The sequence below is a fragment of the Suricata suricatta genome, chromosome 5 (genome assembly GCF_006229205.1).
Source record: "Suricata suricatta isolate VVHF042 chromosome 5, meerkat_22Aug2017_6uvM2_HiC, whole genome shotgun sequence".
Classification (NCBI taxonomy): Eukaryota; Metazoa; Chordata; class Mammalia; order Carnivora; family Herpestidae; genus Suricata; species Suricata suricatta.
Genome location: NC_043704.1, coordinates 140,183,197 through 140,204,809, shown reverse-complemented (window position 1 = coordinate 140,204,809; position 21,613 = coordinate 140,183,197). Strand labels below are relative to the sequence as shown.

The following is a 21,613-nucleotide window of genomic DNA, read 5'->3' as shown; positions in this document are numbered from 1 at the left end:
TACGCTTCCATTTATTGAGACTGGGTCAGAAGCTTGATAGCCTCTGCAAGACTGCGCTGGAGGTAAAAGCCAGGTCCGAAGCCTAACTCGCCTGTTATGCACTCAACTTTTGTGCCCCTTATATCGATGTTCAATCCCTCATTGGGTGGTAGTTGGGAGCTAATTAGGTTTCGATGAGGTCATCAGAGTGGGGCCTTTGTGATGGGATGAGAGAAGCCCCCTCCCTCTCTGTCTCTCTCTCACTCCATCTGAGCTCTTTCCCATGCCCCCTCTCCACTGCGCACAACGCGGTCATGTGAGGACACAGCAAGAAGGTAGCATTCTGCAAGTCAAGGAGAGAGTTGTCACCAGAACCCAACCATGCTGGCGTGCTGACCCCAGGCTTCCAATCTCCAGAGCTGTGGAGACATATACACCTGCTGTCACCTGTGGCAGCCCAAGTAGACCGAGTGGTTGCCCTGCTCCCCATTCACTGGATTCTCATACTTCTCTCCCATGGTAGAGATGCGGAGACGGAAGGGGCCAGTGTGCCTAGCCCGCCTGTGAAGACCCGTGGCCTAGAAACAGAAAAAAATGGTCCACTTTGCTAGACACTAGACACAAAGGGGAAAGGAGGGAACCTGGTGTCTGCCTCCAAGGCCCACTCCCCTATCAGGGTCCCAGATTTTCACCAATCAGAGCTCGTCTTGTGGTGAGGAGGATGAGGGAGGGAAAGATGACACCCTGTTGAAAACACATGCCCAAAGATGACCCAGAAGTCATATTCATGTAGGTGTGCCAACTGAGAGTGAGGTTGAGTCACAAGTACAGGTTGGATCCGGTGCAGGGAGGGACACTCTCTCCCCCACTGAGTGTGTGTGTCTCTACCTTACCCTGGACTTTGATGGATTTGGGGACTGGCAGGTGGCCCAGTCTCACGAACTCACACCTTGGGGCCTTGGTTCTCTACCGTCACTGCACACGGGCATCATTTGAGGTACTCTGAAGAAGATTTCTGCTACAATTTTGTTGTTTTTAAACAATTGTTTAAAAGCTTTTTAAATTTTGTTTTCTCTTTGAAATAGCATCTCACGGATGCAATATATTTTTGTATCTAATGATGTTAATAATATTAATTTGAAGTTTTCTCTCTCCTGCTGTTTTCTGTGTTTTTTATATTAGAGATTTATCTTGGATATTGGTAGTCAGTGATTTTTCCAGTTATGCTTAATAATGGGAAACTCCAAAGCTGGTTGGAAGCTCTGAATATGTTAATGCTCTAGGTGGGAAAAGAGGTAGAGGGACACAACTGCTTTTCAAACATCCTTCAATCAGCTCTCTTTTTTCAATATTATCTTCAAAAGCCCTGCCCCACATTCAGAGGGGTTCATCAATTCCTGAATTTTTTAAAATGTTTTTTTATTTATTTTTGAGAAACAGAGAGAGACAATGCAAGCTGGGGAAGGTCAGAGAGAGAGGGAGATACAGAATCTGAAGACAGGCTCCAGGCTCTGAGCTGCTGTCAGCACAGAGCCCCAGGTGGGGCTCGAACCCAAGAACCATGAGATCATGACCTGAGCAAGTCGGACACTTAACCGACTGAGCCACCCAGGCACCCCCTGGATTTTTTTTAAGTAGACTTCACACCCAGTGTGGAGCCCCACGTGGGGCTTGAACTCATGACCCTGAGATCAAGACCTGAGCTGAGATCAAGAGTCAGATGCTTAACCAATAGAGCCACCCAGGTGCCCCAATTCCTGAAACATTTAATGAATCTGAAGCTAGATTTGTCCACTGTTGGTTTAAGATTCAGCTTTCTGGGATTTGCCAGTTTGACTGCCAGTTGTCTATCTTCTTGTCTTCAAAATTCTGTCTATAGTTTCCTTCTTTGTTCCACCATTGTGGATTAATGACTTATAAAAATCACTTGTATTGATGTTGTGTTTGGGTTTTAGGAAGAATGTGTTTAATCTTCTTTGTATAGAAGCCACTAGATTCTCATTACTTTGACCATATCTCAAAAAATAAGAAGACATCCCTATTTTATAGACAATAAAATTAGACCTGATATCATAGTTACTGCAAGATTTAAACCTATACTTTTTGTGTTCAAATCCATTGGTCTTTCTATTATCTCATTTTGGCTATCTTAAACTTAAAATTTTAAAAAAAGGTGGTCATGATATTTCAGTTTTACTAGAAAAAATTATGAGGCAAGATGGTAATTGCTGGGGTGCACCTGGATGGCTCAGTCGATAGACTGTGCGACTCTTGATTTTGAGGTTGTGAGTTTGAGCCCTACATTGGGTGTAGGGATGACTTTAAAAAACTCTTTAAAAAACAGGATAACTTCTGGGCAATTTTGAAAGATAATGACTTGAAATTTAACAGTTATTAAATGCCAATAAAGCATTAAGACTGTGTAGGCCCGATTTCCTGTCTTGAAATCTTCAAAATATCTTCTTTCTGTGTATAAATAACTTCATGAAAACTCTGTGCAAGGTTTGGCATTGTTCACTGTTTTAACCATGCTGGGTTACTGATTTTCGTTGTTGGGTGTTTTTATTTATTTTTAATCTGGAAGTTACATGATTTTCTCTAAATGTTTTATATATGTTTTCTGGCTCTGAAATATGCTTTTGAAACAACAAAACAAATATCCCTTTACTTACTACCCCCCGCTCCACACCTCGTCACAAACATGCATATTTTAAATGGCTTTCTTTATAGCAGAGTCACTGAGGGACCTATGAGGGGCTTAATGAATGTTCTAAATGTGTTTCCAAAAGTAATTTCCAATTCTTATCCATTTCAGCAATGACAGTTGTTTGAATGTTTACAAGGTATTCATAGGGCAAATGTTGAGCCTCACCATTTGGTAGCGTCTCTTGGGTGGCTTTAACTTATACTGGTAAAGGCACTTTCACCCAACTGGTATTCCATTCTTGTCTGAGAAGTAAATTTAGATTGAGTAACCTTCCAAGCAGCCTAGATTTGTTCTGCTTCTTGATTTTGTCCATGGAAAACCCTTTCAGTTGTTTTTAGGTCTGGCTTTCTTCTGGGGTTGGCATTTCAGATTTGGTTCCAATTTGTGAATAACTCTAACCGAAGTAATGGGTTTGAGCATCATTTTCAACTGGAGAGACAGTTCCACCATGCTTCAGGCCATAAGTCTTTTGCCAAAAGGTTTCACAAGTGATAGTAATTATGTATTTATGATTTATTGGAGGGTTTGGGTGTTCCAGAATAGTAAGAGTTGGAAAGTGAACACTTTAGGGCAAAAGGTGAATTGACTCAGAGAGGCTCTTCCAATCCTTTTAGGTTACTTGTTCTCATAGGAGGTGTGTGTGTGTGTGTGTGTTTTCTGAAATTAGAGAAACTGTAATCATTGGTCTATCAGCTTCAATACTGAACTTCTGGCCCCAAAATGAAATAGCCAACATTGCTGTGCTCCAGAGAGTTAAAGCTCCTGAACAATTTTCAATGTCTTTGATCTGAGACATTTTTATGAGCAGGCACAGGGCTCCTGAATGCATCAGACAATTGGATTGAAGCCTGGAAATTCACCCCAGTGTGTTTGAACAAACTGTAGCCCACGAATGCCATATATTTTATATTGGAACATTCCTTTCCTTTTTTAAAGGGACTCAGCATCTATCTTATCCCTTTTCCACATTCTTGTGTAGTTGAAATATCAGTCTCTAAAGTCTTTTCTAAAACTTTCATCCTTTTACAAGGGTAAAAAAAATAAATCAAGAAAATATCCGAAATTCAAATAGAATTTAAAAATTATTTTCAGTGTACAGATTCCTTTTTCTCTGTTTCTGTTTCTCTGTCTCTCTCTCTCTCTCTCTCTCTCTCTCTCTCTCTCTCTCTCTCTCACACACACACACACACACACACACACACACAGAAGCACATGCGTATATACAGACTCTGTATATGTAATATGAGTAATATTATTAATGGAGTTAACACTGTCAAATGATCACACCACAATTTATTTATTACACAGGTAATATAGGAGTACACATCTTTTCTGCTTTAGTTGCATCATATAGTGAGATGACCTACACTGATATGAGAGGACAGATCAGACAGAATATAGTAGATATAATATGTTTTCAGAAAGACTGCAATAATTCATTCTAGACTCTGTCCTAGACTTTTGAAATATAGAGATGAAAAACATGATATACCTGGCAAGAGACTGGAGTACAAACAGAAATCACAGTTCATAAGAAAGATGAGATTTTTGAACTATGTGTTTGGACTGAATGTTTGTGTCCTCCAAAATTCGTATGTAGAAATCTGATTTCCCTTGGGGATTTGGTATTTAGATATGGGGTGTTTGAAGGTGATTAGGTCATGAGGTAGAGTCTTCATGAATGGATTTAGTGCATTTATAAAAGAGATCCTATTCCCCTGCTCCTTCTCCCATGTGAGGACATAGCAAGACAACTATCTATAAACTGGACACCACATCTGCCAATGCCTTGATCTCGGAGTTCTGAGCCTCTAGAGCTGTGAGAAATAACTTTTGTTTTTTTATAAGCCACCCAGACTATGGAACTATATTACAGCAGCCCAAACTAAGACAGGGAACAAAAAACTAAGCAACGTTCCTGCCTGATAGAGGTTTCACTGAAGGGAATCATTTCAGTTAAATCTTGAAGTGTGGGTAGAACTAGCCTGGCTTAAACAAGGGTGAAGTACATTCCTGGAAGAGTGTTATAGCATGTCCACAAGGATTGACCAGATTTTATTTATAAGCTGAACAAAATATAAATTGATTGGTTTTTATACACTGGATATTTATATTTATGGAGCCATTCTTGGATTCAACTTGGATTTCTCTTTCTCACACATACCATATCCAAGCCATTGGTAAATGTTATTGGGAAAATCGATACTCTGTGTTCAAGATACATCCCAAGTCAGACCACTTCTCTCTATCTTCATGACTACTAGCCAGGTCCAAGTCACCATCCTCTCTTGCCTGGACTACTACAAAAACATCTTGGTTGGTTTTATTGGTTCTCAGTTGGGTTCTCCATGGGTTAAGAGTGTGGAAATAACTGGATACTCTGCTCAGGGTCTAACAGTCTAATCAAGAGGTTGGCAAACCACACTCTTATTTGGAATTCACCTCCAAGTTCACATAATCCATTGACAAAATCCAGTTCCTTGTGGTTATAGAACTGAGAACTGGCTTCTTACTGGCTCCTGGCTGGGGACTGCCTATAGGTCCAGAGGTCTCTCATAGTTCCCTGACACAAGGTCCACTCCATAGGCCACAGGTGGTTTGCTTCCTAAATATAATCAAGAGAATATCTCACATTCCAATCTGCTAAGATGAAGTCTTAGATAACATAACATAATGAAGAGAGTGGCATCATATTTGTCATATTTTGGTCATTAGAACCAAGTTATAGGTTCCATGTACATTCAGGGGACAGTCCCATAAAAGAGCCCAATTCATATTACAGGTCAATTTAAGGTGTGTCCACCACAGAGGTATTGCAACTTCCACACATGCCTCCTACAGCTTATTATCCATATAGCAGCCGGAATGATCCTTTGAAAATGCAAAATTCACAATGTCATTCTCTTGCTTACAACCCTCTACTGGCTTAGAACAAAGCCTATAAGCTCATGCGAATATAATCAGGGGCTCCCTCACTTGCTTCCTTTTTTGCCAGTCTTCCCTTGCTTATTTCTCTTCAGCCAAATGGAAATCTGTTGCTCCTCAACCAAGCGTACTTCTGCCTGAGGGTCCTTCTGTTTGTTATTTTATCTCCCTCAAACGCTGCCCCAACAGGTCTTTATGACTTGAACTCTCTTTTCATTTAGGTATCTGGTCTAATGTCACTTTCTCAGAGAGCACTTCTCAGGACCCCCTAATCTAAAATAGCCCTGCCGCTATACATCTCTACATACTTCTCCTTCCTTATTTTTTTCCTTGCCCTTATCTCTCTGTATTTTAGAATGTACTTATTCACTTATTCACTGACTGTCTTTCCCACTAGAACTCAAACTTCATGAGGACAGGGACCGCCCCTATCTCACTCTCTGTTGTTTTCCCAGGCCTAAATCGCTGCTACGTATAAAGTTGGCACTTAATAGCTTGTGTGTGAATGAATAATGAAAGGATTTAACACAAAAAACAAAACTCTTCAAAAATACCTTATTGTTATTGATAATATGTTGAATTCTTCAAGTAAGCAGTGACTAAAATCTAAACCATACCATGAAATCTTTCTCGTGATTTGGTTTTATCAGAATAGTGAAGAATAATCAATATCTCAAATGAGATTTAAAGTCGCCTGGTAATCTTAAGTAGTTGATGTTTCTTAGTTGTGAATGATTAAGACTAGCATTACTAATAGTGGTAAAACCTGACATTAACAAAAGGACGCAGTGACACAATAAGCAAAAACAAAAAGACATAAGACGTGTAGAAAACAAACAGAAAAATGGCAAGTGTAAATCCTATCTTATCATTAATTACATTAAATATAAATGATTGAACACTCCAATTAATAGGAAGAGATTGGTAGAATGGATATTTTAAAATGATCCAAGTATATTCTGTCTACACACAACAAACTTTAGATTCAAGACACAAATAAGTTAAAATTAAAATGATAAAAAAAGATAGACCATTCAAAGTGCAGCCAAAAGAAAACTTGAGTAGCTACACTAATATCAGACAAAATCGACTTTAAGATACAATTGTTACTAGAAACAAAAAAGGAGATTTTATAATGATAAACGGGTCAGTGTATCAGGAAGATATAAAAATTAGAAACTTGAATGTACCTAACAAGGTCATCCCCAAATTCATGAAGCAAAAAAGTAAAAATTTAAGCAAAAATAGAAAATTCAATAGTAATAATGGGAGACATCTAAATCCTACCTTCGGTAATGGATAGAACAACTGGACAGAAAATCACCAGGGGAACAGAAGATTTAAACAATACGGTAAACCACCCTGACATAACAGACATCTACAGAACACTCAGAAATACTAAAAACACATCTTTTCAAGGGAATATGAAATATATTTCAAGATAGACCAATATATTAAGCCATAAAAGGAGTCTTAAAACAATTGAAAGGATTGAAATTACAGAAAGTATGTTTCCTGTATACAATGAAATGAAGTTGAAAATAAAAACAGAAGAAATTTTGGAAATTCCCATTTATAAGTTAGTCTATTGGAAATAAATATGTTTATAAATAATGGATAAAAAAATCACATGAGAAATTAGGAATAACTTCAGATAAATGAAAACAAAAGCAGCATACTATAACTTATGGTATACTTAGAAGGAAATTTATAGTTTTAAATGCTTATACTAAAAAAGAGTAGGGGTACCTGGGTGGTTCAGTCAGTTAAGTATTTGACTTCAGCTCCAGTCATGATCTCCCAGTTCATGAGTTCGAGCCCCGTGCCAAGTTCTGTGCTGACAGCTCAGAGCCTGGAGCCTGCTTTGGATTCTGTGTCTCCCCTGCTCATGCTCTGTCTCTCTCTCAAAAAGAAATAAACATTTTTTTAAAAGTTAAAAAATGAGTGAAGCCTTCTGCCCTTCTCTCCTGCTCGCACACACACTCTTTCCCTCAAAAAAGAAAGAAAGAAAGAAATTTTTTCAAATAAGATATACAAATGACCCTTAAACATGGGTTCAACTCATTAGTCACTAGAGAAATGCAAATCTACAACACAATGAAAACTACTTCATACCCACTAGAATGACTATACTAAAAAAGCTTGACATTAACAAGTGTTGATGAAATTTTAGAGAATTTGGAACACTTATAGATTGCTGGTTTGAATTAAATGGTACAGCTGTTTTGGAAAAGAGTTTGGTAATTCCTCAAAAGGTTAAATGTAGAGTTATTAAGTCACATAACAAGTCCACTCCCAAGCACATACTCAAGAAAATTGAAAACAGATATTAACACAAAAACTTTCAAAAACAATGTTCAAAGCATCATTATCATAATAGCTAAGAAATGGAAACAATTCAAATGCCCATCAACTGATAAGTGGATAAAGAGATGTGATATAACCATGCAGTGGAATATTATTCACCTACGAAAAAGGTTGAACTACTTTACATGCTACAGCACAAATGAACTTTAAATACACGCTAAATGAAAGGCAACACACACAAATTATATATATAATATAAAATATCAATTATATGATTCCATTTATGTGAAATTCCCAGAATATATAAATTAATAGAGATACAAAGGAGATTTTTAGTTTCCAGAGGCTGGCAGAAGAGGGGAATGGGGAATTACTGCTACTGTGTGTGCAGTTTCTTTTAGGGGTGATGAAAAATTCTTGACTTAAGTAGTGGTGATGATTGTGTAACCTTGTAAATTTACCAAAAGCCCTGAACTGTACACTTGTATTTTTCTTATTTTTTAATTATTTGAGAGAGAGAAAGCAGGGAGAAGGGAAGGTCGGGGGGGGGAGAGAATTTTAAGCAGGATCCACCATCAGTGTGTACCTCAACAGAGGGCTCATCTCATGACCTGAGCTGAAATCAAGAGTTGGATGCTCAACCAACTGAGCTACTCAGACAACCTTGAACTGTACAGTTTCAAAAAGTTTATTTGGTGGTATGTAAATTATATGTTAATTTAAAGAAAAGAATCTATGGGGCACCTGACTGGCTCCGTCAGTAGAGCATGGAACTCTTGATCTAGGGGTCATGTGTTCAAGCCCATGATGGGTTTAGAGCTTACTTGAAAAATAATTTTAAAAATAAATTTAAAAGAAGAATCTATGGCGGTACCTGGGTGGCTCAGTCAGTTAAGTGACTGACTCCTGATTTGGGCTCAGCTCATGATTTCATTGTTTATGAGTTTGAGCCCCACTTTGGGCTCCTGGGGATTTTTCTCTCTGCCTTTCTCTGTGCCCCTCCTCTGCTAGCACACTCACTGTCTCCAAATAAATATATAAACATTAAAAAATTTAAAAAAGAGAAGATTCATAAAGAAAGTGAATTATGAAGAATAATTTAAGTCAGAGGATGTTTCTGATTGGCAAGATGTGGCTCTTCAGAAAGTCCCTAGTAAGAAACAAACATCCATAGACTTATCTTGGACTTGATCTCATTCAACCTTGTGTTGCTCTGATCATAATGGCTACAATATGGGATAGAACTTCTCCCAGTCCAGTTCTCTTCTTTCATAGGTGTATTCTATTCTTTACTTCGTCCAAATGTCTCCCACTCCTGTCAAGAAAACATTCTGCCACTCTTCTTTTTTGTCCATTTTTCTTTCTTATTCTCTCCTCTGCTTTCCTCCCATCATTTCCCTCCACTATCATTCCATTTTTCCTTGCTTTTTCTATGTCTACTCCCCTCTCTGTCTCTGTCTCTATTTCCCACCCTTTGTTCCCACCTCTTCTTTCTCTTCTCACTTGTTCCCTTTCCTCTTATCTGGCCACAATGTGGAAATTAAATATACTTTAAAGTATTTTTGTAAGAATGATGTACTTTTTGCTTTCTTTGCTTAGCTGAAAAGAAAGTGATTTTGACGCTCAATATTTCTTTAAGGAAAAACAACTCTAAATTAATTACAAGGTTGATTTTGCTTTAGGGGATGTAACCAGTAATTAAAAAAAAAAAGATTATCCACCCAGGCTATATGAGTAACTATAAATAATGAAAGTAAGATACTTTCATGAACATTAAAAAGTGATTTGTAAATATGAGCAGACACGACTGGTAAACACTGATAATATCTAGTGTAATGATGTTCACCAAAGTTTCTTAATTATAATTTGGCTCCTCTGCATGTAGACACGCCTGAGTTAACCATTTATGCTACAAAGTAAAAGCCTCCTACACAAATAGAAGGCTTCCCTTGACTCATATAAACCAGATCACATTTTTCCTCTGGAATGTCCTTTCTGAACCAAAAAAAAAAAAAAAAAAAATACAATATGGGTTGTAAGCTCTTCTCTTGCGACGCCATCTTCAGAATGACCAATTATTCTTTGTCATCCATCTGGAAGAGTGAGTAAGTACAAAAAGAATACCATTAGCCACTAAGTTGTCATCTTCTTCAAATAAAAGTCTGATCTCTGGCTTGAATGTTGAAACGGAAGATTCACTCTTTTCTTGTGTAGCGGGTCAAGAGAGATGATTTTTGTTCTCGACTGTCATTTTATGGAAAGAGTGTATTCCGTTTGCTGACGAAATGTTAAGAAAATGAACTGGTTAAGTTTTCACAGGACTTGGTGACTGAAATTCTAGTGCCTGGAGTAGTGGTGTCAGAGTGATGAGGCATCCAGATAATGATCTCAGAAACCTTCCCAAACAATGTGACTGCTTCATTAGAAGGGGAAGGGGGAGGGGGGAAAGACAGACTTAATTCCCCAGTCAGGTCCCAAGAGGCCACCTATCCTGTCTTGGAGAGACAGAGTGCTCTACTGTGGGGCCTGCTTTGGTGCATGGGTACAACTATTACTGAAAGATTAGAATTACTATTAGATATTAAGCATTAGGGGCTCCAAGGAGAGCTGAAGGTGGCCTTCCACTGTCAGGCTCTAGCAGTCACCCAGGGGACACCTTTAAGAGCCACCCCCAGCATGGACTGAGAAGCTTGGTATTTGCTTATCTTCCTTGAGCCGCACAAAGGCTCTGTGTCTGGTTAGCTGGTGAGCAAAAATGAGTCCCCTCTTGTTCCTGAGCATACAGTTAGACTATATTTCCCAGTCTCTTCTGTCGTCCCCTGTGGTCATGAGACTGAGTGCTAACTAACGGAATGTGTGCAGAAAGTCATGTATGCCATTTCTGAGCCAAACCTTTTAGGAAATGGATATGTGCCCTCTTTGCTCTGTTTCTTCCTTTATTGATTGTTTGCTGATGAAGGTGAGGCCTTGCAGGAAGGGAGAGCTACACAGCGAAACAGAACACAATACAAAGGGGCCTGAGCATGGTGGAGAGCCATCCACCACCAAGAAGGAGTTTAGGCAAGCAAGAAATAAGCTGTTATTAGGCTTGAATATTATATATTTTGAGGTCTATTTATTCAATGGACTTCAACAACAGATGTACTTCCAACAAACACACAGGAAACACCATTTCAGAAACGTAACCCTTTCTTCCTTTCGTTTCTCTTCCATTGGCTTACTTCCTATTCCTTTTTGTTTTAATTAATTAATTGGTAGTAAAATCTCCACTTTAAACCTTGTCCCTCACCTCTACCTTCACCCACCACCTTCCCTCCGCACCTGCCCCACAAATAGATTGAATTTGGAAAAAGTTATCAAAGGAAGATTTTCATAAATGCTCCAGGGATGAGGATGGGAGTCTTCTGGGAGGCTGGTGAGGAGCAGAAGTGTGGTGATGAATGGAGGAGAGCGTTCAGGGTATTTGAATGATTCCTAGCACAGTGATGGAGAGAAGCCTGCTCATTAGGGACCATGGTGGATTATCTTCGAGGATGCTGTTTTGAAATTCTCATTCAGCAGAATGAACTTTGTGTACATTCCATCTGCTTTGTCAGTTGTCATCAGTGGCTGGCCAGGTAGCAGGAGCCAACCTTATTCTGCACTTAAAGAAATAATTGTATTTGTTTATAAGGTTTTATTTATTTTTTAATGTTTATATTTATTTGAGAGAGAGAGAGAAAGAGAGAACAAGTGGAGGAGGAGCAGAGAGATTATCTCAAGCAGGCTCCGTGCTGTCATGGGGCTCAATCTCATAACCTTGGGATCATGACCTGAGCCAGAATCAACAGTTGAACGCTAACCAACTGAGCCACCCAGCCCCCTCCCCCATATGATTTTATTATTAAGTAATTTTTGGACTCCACATGGGCTCCACCTAATAACCCAGGGATCAAACCAGGCACCACAAGAAACAATTTATTTCAAATTGTTTTATTGACCTGTAAATAGATTAAAATGTGAACCCTTTTTCTTTTTTTTTTAAGTAGGCTTCACACCCAGCATGGAGCCCAATGTGGGGGTGAACTCACCACGCTGAGTTTAAGGCCTGAGCTGAGATCAATAGCCAGACTCTTGGGGCACCTGGGTGGCTCTGTCGATTGAGCATCCGATTGTTGATTTTGGGTCAGGTCACGATCCAGGGTCTTGGGATCGAGCCCTGTGTTGGGCTCTGCAGAGTGTGTAGCCTGCTCAAGCTTCTCTCCTTCTACCCCACCCCCCTACTCGCTCAAGCACGTGCTCACTCTCTAAAATAGAAAAAAAAAAACAAAACAAAACAGAGCCAGATGGTTAACCCACTGAGTCGCAAAGGTGTCCCAAACCTTTTCTTTTTTTTTTAAAATATGAACTTTTAATTTTATTAAAAGAATTTTTTTAGTAACCTCTACACCCAATGTGGGGTTAGAACTTACAACCCTGAGATCAAGTATCACATGCTCTATCAACAGATCCAGTTGGGTGCCCCAAAATGTAGATCTTTTTATTAAAACACACAATTACTTACAATTAAAAACACACAATCTTAGAAGCACTGAATAATGAGACAAATGTAAGTCATATTTTATTGTAAGAAAGCTGAGTCAAAAATTCAGGAAATATGTGTTGAGCTCCTTTTGTATGTCAGGTGTATGTTTCCTATGGTCCAACCCAATATATGCATTTTATTTTTCTATAGATTTTAAGTAGTAGTACATACAAATATATACTGGCACCTGGTAAGTTTTTGTGACACCGTCTTATATATACTAGGCAGAGGAGACAAATGATAGTAAATCTAAATAAACACGCTTTTAATCCCTCTTGATCTTCTAATTTTGTTGGGAAGTGTCAGAGGCCACGGTCCTGGGAAACAGACTCTGAGCACCTTGCATTTTAGGATAGAAGTTTCATGAGAGGTTGTCTGGAGAACAATACTGGGGAAGAGTAAGAAAGCAGAAGGAAATGCAGAAGGAGAAAGTGAAGCACAATGCACTTGCAGACAGGCCTCAGTTGATCCTACACGGAGCTTTGGAGCTCCAAACTGAGACGACCGGTCTGAGCATTTTTGGATGCTGGCTGTCCCTGGGGCAGAGCATAACCTGGAACAAGGTCCCTTCCTTCCGCTCAGGACAATTCCCTGAAGAGGAAGAGGCCAATATGCCTCAGTCAGAGGCATGAGTTCCTTGATCTAAGCAAGATCTGTTGGGCACACGGCAGCCGCTGTACACACATTATGTGTGATTGCATCATCGTGTCATAAAAAGAGAATAGTGACAGGATGGAAATAAACAGAGGGAGAAAAGTGAACAAGAAGAAAAGAGAAAACAATAAATCAGTATTTGGGGGAAGAGAACATAAAGAATGGGAAAAAAAATTCAATAAAATAAAAAATAATTTTAGACCAGTTCCAGAATTGACTATGATTTCACAGCACACACCACATTCCAGTTGAATGTTGGCATTAAAATAGCCAAGGTCACTGGGTACATCAGACATAGGTATGGGAGGCACCTGTGGATCATGATTCAGAGGCTTGTACCATAACCTTCAAAGCACATTTAAGTGACTGGAAATTCATTCTGTTCGACTACTTATCAGCAGAGGTTATTCAGTCAGAAGAACACTTTCCAAGCACGAAAAAGCAAGCTTGATGCATATTGATGCTGTTAAGTTTAGCCAGTTTGAGTCTTGGCTTATTTATGAGTTATTAACATAAAACTTTTTTATAGTTTATTTTTGAGAGAGAGAGAGAGACAGAGCATGAGTGGGGGAAGGGCAGCGAGAGAGGGAGGCTTGAACTTGGGAACAGCGAGATCATGACTTGAGCTAAAGTAGGACGCTTAACCCACTGAGCCACCCAGGTGCCCCATGAATTATCAACTTCCAGTCATCCCATGGATGATTCAAAAAGTATGTGTATTTGGCTTTGGAATCCATGAAAAGGATTTAAGGAGGAATCTGTTGACCATCTTGGTTGGGGGTCCCTGGAAGCTGAGCCTGAGAGCTTTTATTTGGGAGTGGAAAGAAATGATGGTTTGGTAGCAGGGATATGATGTAGGGTCAGAAAGTCCAGTTAATCAAAGGTATGTTAGGAGCTCACTCCCACTGTGAAACATAAAGCATGCACTTTAGAATTATCTCAACTGAGGGGCCAGGCTGCTGGGGTATCAATCACCACTTCCTATTGGTCATGAGTAAGGGCTACTCTTGGGCGTATTGATTCTCCTAAACCGCAGGCTTGCTTTGTGCTAGGTGAGCAGCCACTCTGGGCTTAAGAAAGTGGCCTAGGGGACAGAGAGGCAGATGTTGACAGTTGGAAGCTGACAAATAAATCCTGAGGGTTATGTGCAGAAACCTGTCATCGTGGCCTCAGCTACGTTGATGGTCCTAAATATATTTTTCTTGTTATGATATTAAAGTTGGTTTCTATTGCCAAGGATGTGCCAAAAGCCATGGTCAGGAGAGAGAGAACCCAAACAAGAGGAAATCATTCTGAGATCAAACATTTGGGCATGGGCTAGGCACAGGGGAGAAACTGAGAGCTGGCGGTGGCTTGACCAGGCCAGCGCTGGAGGAAAAGTCCTGTGAGTGACAGCCCATGAGGACAGCTTCCTCTGTTCATTCATTTGGACCATTAAGACTCCTGAGCTGGAGAATAATAGCAGAGTGGAAAGTTTTCAGGTGGCTGTTACCTTGGTCCTGTGCCAGGTGGATTAGTCACTGCTCAGAAAACTCCAGCTGGTATTTACCCCCTAATAAAAGGGAAAAGGAAAGAGAAAAGTTCTTGGTTTTAACGTCACATGGGGCAAAAAGCATGAATGATAAGACAAGGGGATGGGGAAAATGAGAAAAATTTCCCCTGGTCTCGTTTATTTTTATCACGGGATATCAGTTATTTCTACCCCTTTAGGGAACATAAGCATCTAAAGTGTTTTCATTCTTTAAATTTTGTTTATTAACCTCATGTCTGAGGAAATAACATTTAATCGGCTCACTTCCTGAAGGGCTTGTTTCATACCCTTGACTCAGATTACGGTGGTGTGATCACGGGTGGCCTCAGTCCTTCCTCCCACAGGGAGCTGAAGAGAAATTCTGTGGCTCCCAATACATGCAATAAAAGACTAGAACAAGAAATATCCTGACCCTGAACATCCTCCTATGTTTTAATGAAGAAAATGCGTCCCAAATTTAATCTGTAAAAAGAAAAAAAATCAGCTGTGATCATATTACCAAAGAGGAAGATGTTTAGTTAACTCATTTATTTAACAAATCTTCATGTAGTTTATGTACAATGTACAGAATGCTAAGAGGGAGGTGAAAGTGAGTAGGCCATGTTCCCAATCCTTCCAGAACTTACTGGTCTTCAACAGACAAGGCAGGAAAGCAATTAATTATAATCTAACAGGAAATGAAATAGTGGTCTGATATCCTGTGAGAAACTAGTGGTGCGGATAGCCCCTCTCTCATTAAATATTAGACCTCTTCTATTTCATACCATATTATTCAGCAGTTGTTAAAACTCTGCCCTCAATGGTTTCCTACGATTTTCCCAACTCCAATGATAATCTTCTCAAGGTCAAGAAGGAGATCTTAAGAGCTGTGCTTCCTGAACTTCACTGTGTCCAGTAAGTTCCTCCCACCAGCTCTTACCCTCCTACAGCTCTTACCAAACTAAACTGCTCAGCAAATCAGATTCATGACTGCAAGATGACTTTTGAAACGATCAGCCACTTATAGTGCACCTCACAGACAAGCTGGGGACTCCTAAAATATGGTAGACAATTCAAGTAGTCCAAAAGTAGTGTGGCAAATTGGATGTGTTAGGATACCATCTTCCCAACATTTATCAGCCCCTGGTGCTATTCTACGTGCACAGGCCTAAGGATTAAGCAAAAGCATATATCTTGTGGGTTTTTTAAGAGGCTGAAACATGTGCCTTCCTATTTTACCCCTGGTTGATTCACGGATTGCTCAGATAACATTTTCTCAGGGGGACTAGATTTGCTTTGCAGAGTAAGTTCCTCTGTAAGGGTGTGGGATGAATGCTGATCATGGACTCCAGTGCAAGTGTCAGGCCTCAGTGCTGTGTGACAGTTCTAGGACAGTGAGTGGTGGGAGGCTGCTGCTGATCTGGGCTAGGCTTCCCAGAGAGGCACGCTCAGTTCAGGCTCAGCCTGCTGCTCTGTTTGATACCGCTAGTCCCCAGCTACCAGATGGATATTGAAATGAGTCCTTTTTTTACTTTATTTTATTAAAAAAATTTTTTTTAATGTTTTGTATTTATTTTTGAGAGACAGAGAGAGACAGTGCGAGCAGAGGAGGGTCAGAGAGAGAAGGAGACACAGAATCTGAAGCAGGCTCCAGGCTCTGATCTAGCTGTAAGCACAGAGCCCGATGTGGGGCTTGAACCCGTGAACCGCAAGATCATGACCTGAGTGGAAGCCAGACACTCAACCGACTGAGCTACCCAGGCGCCCCTGAAGTGAGTTCTGTATGCCTCAATCTTTGGTATCCTAGATCATTCTCATCCCAGTCAGAGCCCCTGTAGCTCTGTGGTGCCTCCCATATCTCCAAACTGTCCTCTGCCTTTTCTCTTTTGACCCTGCCTGACTGCTCTCTCTCCCAAACGTCCTGCCTTTAGAATTTTCCTTCTTCCTACTTGAAACATTTCTTCTTCCCATTGCTACCTGAGTGATTCTACATAACACAGTTCTGATCAAGTCACTGTCCTCATCCCTCAAAATGGCTCCCTGTTGTTCTCGGAAAGCCCCCAGACCTCACCTGCCAGCCCTGAATCATGTGTTGCCACTCTAGCCAACCTCTTCAGGTTCTGGGGTGCTCTCCACCCCTAGTTTTCCAAGTGTCTGTCTGCACTCTACCTCTGGTTCTATTCTTCCTATACATTAGGTCGCACTTAGCAGTCTCTGTATTTGGAAGAGTCTCCTTCCTTGACCCCAAGACTGAAGCTGCCGTAGTCACATTGATGCTATCATGCACTGCAGGTCATTTCCTCTTTCCTTGTCTGTTCTCTCTGCTAGACAGAAAGGTCCGTGGGACTGGCAGCCATTGTCTTGTTCGTGCCGCACGCTTACTGCCCAACCGACACTGGGTTCTTAATTGGACCAGCTTCACCAGCACTTGGGAGGGAGCTTTGGTTTTAATTCCCCTCAGTTGCTGTCTTGAACTGTTTATTTATTTATTTTTAAGATTTTATTGTTAAGTAATCTCTATACCCAACATGGGGCTCAAGCCCACAACTCCAAGATCAAGGGTTGCACACTCCACCAATGGAGCCAAGTCAGGCCACTCCTTGAATTTTTTAACCATTTGTTAAATGGTTTTATGTTTTGAAACTCTGGTCCCACTCCCTGGGATGTTCCCTGCTCTACCCAGTGCCCACTACCAACCGCCCCGCCATACCCCTTCACCACACCAGGTTTGGTGTAGAACAGTGAGGGATTGGTTGAATTCTTGTGCCCACATGCAGATTCAAGCACAGAGTCTGTAGTGCCTGTGAGGCCCTGCACTCTCTGTGAGTATCCATGCATCCCAAGGAGCACAATGCTGAGTAGCAAATAAAAAACCCAATGGCAGATTGAGAAGAAGTCCACAGAAAAAAAGCAAACACCTTTTATTTTCTGCTTTTGGAGCAAGGGATTTTGCATTTTCCTTTTTCACTGGTCCCATGGATTATTTAGCTACTCCTGGCTCTCAATGAGTATTTGTTGCATAGCTGAATTGAAGAAATTTGATGAATCAAATGCGTATTTTTTTTTTTCCAGCCAATTGCCCAGAGAGATTTTCCAACTGGGTTGTCATTTCCTAACCCACTTCAGAACTTCTTTTTGAGAAAGTCATTCATTTGTTCAGCAATTATTTTTTGAGTCGTTACTATGTGCCAGGTTCTGGTGTATAGCAATGATCTACTTAGACAAGGTTGTGGAAAATCTTTACCCTTAGAATTGCTTTGTTGTGGATTTACTTTTCTAAGGAAGCAAAAGTCTCCACGGACAACATCTGCTGAATACAGTGGACCATAAAACTACATAGTAACCACTTGGGACCTCTTGGGACTAAAATAAACTTTATAACTATGCAACCATAAGTTAGAAACATTGGGTTTCTAACTCTAACATTGAGTAAACTGATTCTGAAGATAATTCCCAAATACAAATTTTCAAAACCATTTTGAATGACTTTTAATAAATGAAGTGTACCCCAGGGTGACTACCTTTCTTTTTATTAAAATGATTTATTTATTTATTTATTTAGAGGGAGATAGAGAGAGTGGGGGAGGGGCAGAGAGAGAGGGAGTCAGAGAATCCCAAGTAGGCTTGGCAGCTGTCAGTGATCCCGTACCATGAAATCATGACCTGAGATCAAGAGTCACCAGATGCTTAACCGACTGTGCTACCCATGCACCCCTAAATGAGTATTCTTTTTCAAATGTTTTTTTATGCATCTACTAGAATGATTATATAATTTTTCTACTATAGTCTATTAATTTCATAAATTACATGGACTGCAGTTTAAACGTCAACTCAACCTAGCAGTTTGGGGAACATCCTTTTTACATATTGTTGGATTTGACTTGCTAATTTTTTTTTTTACATTTATTCATCTTGAGAGAGAGAGTGAGAACATGCTGGAAGGGGCAGAGAGAGAGTGGGGGACAGAGGATCCGAAGTGGGCTCGGTGCTGACAATGGTGAGCCATGTGTGGCTTGAACTCAGGAACTATGAGATCATGACTAAGGCTGCAGAGATGATGCAGAAAACTGAGGTCAGAAATAAATGTAAAAGGCCTTTATTGGGAGCGCTCCTGGGTGAGGTTCCCTGCTCCAGACAGAATGGGTGGAGTGGCTCCTTTTTTTTGAGGTTGGCTGGGGGAGGAGGGTATGGAGTATTGGTATGTCCATATAGGGTAGTTTTTTACGTCAATTCCTTGTTCCGAATGAGGACATGTCCGTCGTTCATGGCAGGAAGGCTCGGTGAATGGTCTCCTCGGAAGTTTCCAGGTGGGACCATATTGAGGTAGGGAGGTGGCCCTTGTTGCCTGGATGTCTGAAGGTCACACCCACCTCCGCAGCCAAACAATGACCTGAGTGGAAAGTGGGACACTCAGCCTCAACCGACTGAGCCACCAGGGCACTCTCCCCTCCCCCAGGGTGACTAGCCTGAAGCAGTAGTTATGATTTAAACGTAGAAGCCCTGGGAAAATAAGTAAATAAATAAATAAATGTAGAAGCTCTGGAATAAATACTTTTTTTTCCCCAAAAAAGTACTGTTTTTTTGTTATTTGTACTTTTTTATTTTCTTAACCATACTTTTTCATCTAATTTCATATGCAAAAGGTTTGCAGGTGATCTGAATGTGGTTTTTAGTAACAACCTGCTTCAATGATGACATTGTTCTTACGATCTTTGCCATGAATTGCTTGCTGCTTGATTAGCACTTCTAAATTATGGTTTTGTCCATCATTTTTGGAACCCAATGATAACCTACTTATTTTATAATACCTCTCCTATGCAGGCTGGCCCTTATTAGCTGTGTTATGTTAACCTCTTTGTGCTTTAGCTTCCTCATAGACTTGTAGTGGGGACCAAATAAATTAACATATGCAAAGACCTTAGAATAGTACCTAGCATGTGGTAAATGCCACATTAAGATTTTTATTATAATAATTATTATTATCTGGCCTTATGCATCTAGGCCAGGAATAAGCAAACTTTTTCTCTGATGGGCCAGACAGAAGATATTTAGGGCTTTGTGGGTCAGATGACCTCTGTCACAACTCTTCATGTCTGTTGTAATGCCAAACTCAGTGGTAGACCATACACAAATGAATGGGTATGACCGTCTTCCAATAAAACTTTAATTATAATAACAAGCAGCTGGTTAGATCGGGTGTGTGGGGAATTCATTTGCTGCCCCTCACCTGGGCCTTTGTGATGCGTCTGAGTGTGAATGGCTGGTGAAGGCTTAGCCAAGAGTCAGGAGTGGAGCTATGGTGAGCTGGTCATGGTAGTAACAGGCTTCAAAAGATAAGATGGCCCAGAGCGAGGACTGGTTGGCATGTCCATGGAAATGCCTCTGGGGCTGGTGGTGATTGTGGAGTAGGTAGGCTACAACTGGAAAGCTCCATGGATTCACTTGCCAGAAACAGTTTTGTCCTAACAAGTTGATGCAGTGAGCACTTTGGAGACCTCTTGTTCAGGGCTTGTGCATGCAAAGGTTTACTGCACTTCCGCTGTAGACCTATCACATACTCCGTGTGATCTATACAGATGCCACTGTGGGAATGTGCAGAAGCCATCTGGAATTTAATCTTAAACCTATCCTAGAGGATAGGTTTTTTGGAGGGGAGACTTTGCAGACCCCAGCTTTCTATAACATTCGTTGCCCTTGTAGTAATAGGTGAGCCTAAATATTATGAGAAAGTGGAACTCCTGACCTGCTTGGCAATCACGTCCCCTGGAGTGACCTCAGAGGAGCCAGGAGTGAAGTGGTATGTTGTTGCTTTTCCATATTGGATCGTCAGGCTCTATGCTTGCCTAAATAACAGATAGTATCTAGATAGATAGGTGGATATGGAGAGGATATTTGTTTTCTTTACGAAGTTGATGTCTTAATGTGCCTGGCAGTCAGCGTGCACTCTTTTGCAATGTTCTTTCCGTTTTGCATGGGCACTCTCCTTCAGAGAGGGCAGGGTAGAGCTTTTCCTACAAGCTATAGGATAGGTCAGACTTAACATTGGGCTCTCATTTGATACAACAAAAGAAATTTTGATTTGCTGATTGATTGGTTTAAGAAATATCCACTCAGCTCCTAATCATATGGACCAGATGCCACGCTGGTTCTCGGAGGTTTCAGGGGTGACTAGCCACCATCTCTGCTCTCACGAAATGTACTGTTGGGTGATACAAATCAGGGAACAGGTAAGGACAGCATGTAATTAGAATGAGCAAGAAGTGCCAGAAGGGAAATGGAAGTTTGTCATAATCTTTCTCAAATGTACTAGTCGGAAGAATCATCTGGGGCCGTTGGTAAAATTAGGGAATACTTGGACCCACACAAGACCTGCTGAATCGTCATCTCTAGGGAAATTCACATATTTCACAAGTACTCCAGAAGATCCTTAGGAACAAGCAAATTTGGGAAACCCTGCTCTACTTGAATTTAAAATAAAGACAAAGACTCTAGCTTCCAACCGGGCAGTAATCTTAGAAGCTTTCATTCTAAAGAAGGATTATTTGGCAAGTCTTTGAAGATTTGTTGTCATAATTGGCAGAAAACTTCCATGTCAAACTTGTGTTTGCTGATGCTGATGACCTATGGACTTAAATGCCACCTTTATGAAACCCTCATTAGGTTGCTAGGCAATGAATACATCTACTGACTGGGTTTAATTTCCTGGACATGAGACTCTCTGAAACTCCTTTGTTTTCTTTCTCTCTGTTTAAGAAAAAAAAAAAATATATATATATATATTTTTTTTTTCAATTATATATATATAATTCAGAAAAGATGCCATTGAGAATATTTACTCGAAAAACTTAACATTCTTCTCCTTTTGGACCCCCCCCACAGCATACTCCATAGACCTCCTGGAAGTCTTGCATTTAACCCATCGAATTTTTGACTTGGTCTCAATGAAAGAGGTGATCCCTCTTAACAG

The 21,613-nt window shown here is 40.4% G+C and overlaps 1 long non-coding RNA gene across 1 annotated transcript; it reads left to right on the top strand.

Annotated features, from left to right (window-relative positions):
- The first annotated feature begins 19,965 nt into the window (after window positions 1–19,965).
- LOC115292878 lies at window positions 19,966–21,613 on the top strand. The gene is made up of 3 exons (XR_003909193.1): window positions 19,966–20,055; window positions 20,347–20,443; window positions 21,526–21,613. It is a non-coding gene; the product is annotated as an uncharacterized LOC115292878 (long non-coding RNA).